Genomic DNA, 4,714 nt, shown 5'->3' with positions numbered 1-4,714 from the left:
CTTGTCAAAGTGAAACGTACTTAAACTATAAAAAAAACACGAGGTTCACAGTTGGATGTCAATCCTTACATGTTGAAGAGATAAAATAATTTGCGAATTAACTATTGGATATAGGTGAAGGGAATGTTGGGGGGGGGGGGGGTCCAAATGACGACGAATGAATGTACAAATTCCCGATGATATTTTAATTAACAATTCATTATATCCAATATATGATTTAATAGACTTTGTATATCCGTCGATTTTAGACAAGTTCAATGAACTTACTTTCAAGAACGGACAATATTGTCGATTAAAATTATATATGTTTATTAGACGATTTCTATATTTCTGCCCGTGGCGCCCACGGGTCAATAACCTAGTATGTTTATATCTTCTTTTAGAATATATCTTTGATGTTTATATTTCGTTTTTGTTAGTATTAAGATTGTATTAACCGGATTAGAAATTTATTTTTTTTGGTATTAGTGGTTTCAAAGTTTAAATATACTTTGATTTGTGATTAACAATTTGATTCATTTCTTTTGTTTATGGTTATAAAGTTATGTTGTGTTTTTTTATTTTTGATAGGTTTGTTTGTAAAAGGTTAAGATTGGAAAACAATTTCTAATTGTTACATTTACTCATCTTCTTTTTACTTTAACATAAGTAGCTAAATATTTAACTATCACACATTCATTATGATATACATTAAATTTTTGGTTTAATATTTAATTGTGTTCCATGGTTTCCTTGTATTTTTCAGGTGGTTAAGGCAGATGCTTTTCTTTTAGGACGGAAATTTTCAACCTCATCCCGGTGAAGTCATTTTAATATCTAATGGTTTAATGTTTTTTGATAAGACAATGAAGCATTTGTATCTATTAGGTTATTATGTAGACAATGTTATTTCCTGTTTTTTTTTTGTTTGGATGTTTTTGGATCTTTATATATGGTTATATATTACGATATTGTATAGTAGTTTATATACATTTTGTTACATATCTAATGTCAACCCGTGTGTAACACGGTACTAACCTAGTTAGCAATAATTAAGCCTGTATATTACAAAACTAATCCATTCGAATAATTATCAAAATATTTTCTATAACAGTTACTAGCAAATATTATCTGATTAACCAAGATGTGAAAATATTGATTCTAGGCCAAAAATTAGCCGTAAAACTCACATAATCTTTCCCAAAAAGTGGGCTGTTTTCTTTCTGCTCATTTTATCGATCGCCAAGATTACGGGGAACAAAATAAGCCTTTCTACTAATAAAAATGATACCTTACATAGATTTAACTTATATATACCTTTTAGTTGTAACAAAACAATGTACCATTTGTCCCAACAACTGAAATCCATTCCAATCCATGGGTTTGTCACAAAGAGAATGCTAATTCAGTCTTTCATAATTCTTGTCATGTGTATGTGTCAAATAACTTCTCGAATCGTGCGTGACGCATACATATCACAAAAGCATGACCTATGGACTGCTCAGTTTGGTCGTGTGTACGAAACGGATGCGGAACACGAAATGCGGTTCAACATATTCCAGAAAAATGTTGAATTCGTAGAGTCATTCAACTCGTTTGGAGATCGGTCTTACAAGCTGGCTATCAACCAATTTGCAGACCGAATGACGAACGAGTTCAAGACCTATTTTATGGGGCACAAGAAGCCATATAATTTGAAGTCGCAACTAACATCGTTTAAATATGAAAGTGTGAGTGAGTGCCAAGTAGTTTGGACTGGAGGGAGAAAGGGGCCGTTACAGAATTCAAGAGTCAAGGCGCATGTGGTAAACCATGTTTTATATTTTCTAATATATTATTTTGAAATACATGCTTGAGTTATTTGGTATCGATCTACATAATTAATTTTCTTAATTATCTAATATTTAATTTAATTTTTCTATAACAACATGTTCAGTCTGATGGTTTCTTAAATCTAAAAACATGGTGTTGCATTGTTGTTGTTGTTCAAAGAAAATTATTATTGTTGTTATATTAATATTATTATTTTTATTTCGATATACATTTACAGAAATGAGATATACTCAAAATAACTTGTAATTTAATTTTTACAGGAAGTTGTTGGGCGTTTTCGACAATCGGTGCTGTGGAAGGAATTACTTACCTTACAACAGGCAAACTGTTGTCGCTATCCGAACAGCAGCTTGTGGATTGTAACCGAAATGGAAGTGGAGGATGTCTAGGGGGATTTAAGGAAAATGCCTTTGATTATATTGCTAAAACTGGTATAAATACCGAAACTGGCTACCCTTACGATGCAGCCAATGAAACATGCAACATGGTTTATGAGGCAAATCGTGCAGCTAACATTACCGGTTTTGAAATGGTACCGCCCAACAATGAAACAGCACTGCTTAATGCTGTGTCCCAGCAACCGATATCAGTATCCATCGATGCAAGTTGTGACGAATTCAGGTACTACTCAAGTGGTGTTCTTACAAAATCTTGCGGTACAAATTTAACCCATGATGTTACATTGGTTGGGTACGGAACATTTGATAGCATCAAGTATTGGCTAGTGAAGAACTCATGGGGCCCTGAGTGGGGTATGGATGGATATATGATGATGCAGCGTGATGTGAATGCCACCGAAGGACTGTGTGGAATCACACTGCGATCATCGTTCCCAACGGCTTAATCGCTTGTTAATTAGTCTAGAACATTGCAACTCTGATCCTAGAAAATGATCAAATTGGTAGAGTAGCTTAAGAACTGATTGTAACAAAGATTATATTGTTGCATTCTGGAATCAAATTACTAATTTTCTCTATTCTTTTTGCTTTTGAATAGTTAACCAAGAACTTACTTGAAATATTAAGATCTTAATTAGCTAGTATAGTAATACGACTCTTATATGTGTTGTATGAATCAATACACTTTAAAATTACACATAAAAGTATGTTTTGTATAAGTCAAATATATTAATATCAAAGAAAACTTCAGCAAATCGCTGCTTAATTAGCGTTAAACCGGCATTAACTGTTTTGACCGTGTTGTTAACTAAATTACATATAATAGTACGTGTACAATAATTAAGATTGTGACATGATTACATAAATCGATTCGATGTCATAAGGTGAAAGTAAAGAAACCATTGAACCATGTCCATAAATTTTGTTTTCAAAACCATATTTGAAAACATATTTGGATCTTTAATCGTGTCAAGTAAGGAAGTAGTATTCAAATATATAATCGTTCTTTTTTTGTGAGATGGAGAGTCACCTTATTCTACATTAACATGTAGATTAATGTATTTAGTTGCAACTGTTTCCCTTTATCTTCCTCGGTTCGATTCTTGAACATGCGGTTCCTTCCAATTTCATATATAAACCTTGTAGTCGTAGTTGTTCACATTTCTATCCAAATCCGGTACGTGTAGAAAGTTTTATCGAAAACATTTAAGCTAATTTCTCCCGGCCAATCCCTGGACGAGTAGAAAATTATTCTCTCGAGTGAGGGTTCGACACAAAAGGTGTCTTATATATTTAGAAAACATGATTTAAAACAGATATATTAGTTTAAACTTGAAATGAACATGCGATGTGTCGTTCCATAAACCTATGTTTGTTCCGACAAAGACGTAAACATCAAAGTTTCATCTTTTCCTGTTTGATCTTGGATGCCAACTGTAAGGCCCCGTTACCGGAAGCCCTACTTTCGCGTTGGATTTACTCATAAACACAGTTCTAAATATCAGAGTTAATTTAAACATTTACGCGGAATATGAAACTTTCATAAAACATTACATAATTCATAACTTGTCTCAAAACATCCTTTGTTTTTCACATTAAACTATTAAAATTAAAACGTCATAAGTCTTCAGACGCCAGACTCTCGTTCAGTGCCATGTGTCCCCTCAAGCGAGCTGCCTCATTCTACTCACCTGCGTGCATACTAAAAGTCAGCTACGCTGAGTGAGTTCTAGATAATCACATAATCATACCCTTCACATAACAATATATTCATCCTTTCATTCATACTTTTATACTTTCATACTTTCTTACTTTCTTACATTCATACTTTCTTACTTTCATACTTTCTTACTTTCTTTTGTATTAACTTACTTTCATATCTTATGTTATAAAGAGCATTACGCCCTACATTCCTCGAGTATTATTAGGGCTCGGTACCCTCCTTCCTCGAGTATTATTAGGGCTCGGTACCCTCTTTCCTCGAGTATTATTAGGGCTCGGTACCCTCCTTCCTCGAGTATTATTAGGGCTCGGTACCCTCCTTCCTCGAGTATTATTAGGGCTCGGTACCCTCTTTCCTCGAGTATTATTAGGGCTCGGTACCCTCTTTCCTCGAACATTAGTAGGGTTCGGTTCCCTAGTTCTCGAATATTAGTAGGGTTCGATTCCCTCTTCGTTACCATACAACCATACATTATCATTTCTTTCTTTTATTATCTTTATCACGTTCATACACGTAAACATACATATCATACTTACCTTACACATAGCGTTACAACCTGACAGTACGTGCAATATCCGAAGATCGTTCACGTAACATCAAGCAATCATTCATACATATCATATCATTCACATAAGGCATACACTTATCTCTTAGGATAAGCGTATTAACAACATATTGAGTATGCACACAGCCCCGAAAACATAACACATAAGTGGGGCTAGAAACTCACCTGAACACGGTTACGTTCTCCGTTGATTGTAATTCCTTTCTTTAACTGGGC

General features: G+C 34.0%; 1 pseudogene; it reads left to right on the top strand.

The window, feature by feature from the left end:
• The first annotated feature begins 1,520 nt into the window (after positions 1-1,520).
• Positions 1,521-2,656, top strand: LOC143586285 (thiol protease SEN102 pseudogene; annotated as a pseudogene).
• Positions 2,657-4,714: the final 2,058 nt, after the last annotated feature.

Source organism: Bidens hawaiensis, unplaced genomic scaffold, assembly GCF_021521415.1.
Source record: "Bidens hawaiensis isolate Kalapana, Puna unplaced genomic scaffold, B.hawaiensis_p1.1 tig00034602_1, whole genome shotgun sequence".
Classification (NCBI taxonomy): domain Eukaryota; kingdom Viridiplantae; phylum Streptophyta; class Magnoliopsida; order Asterales; family Asteraceae; genus Bidens; species Bidens hawaiensis.
This window is presented reverse-complemented; position numbering and strand designations above follow the sequence as displayed.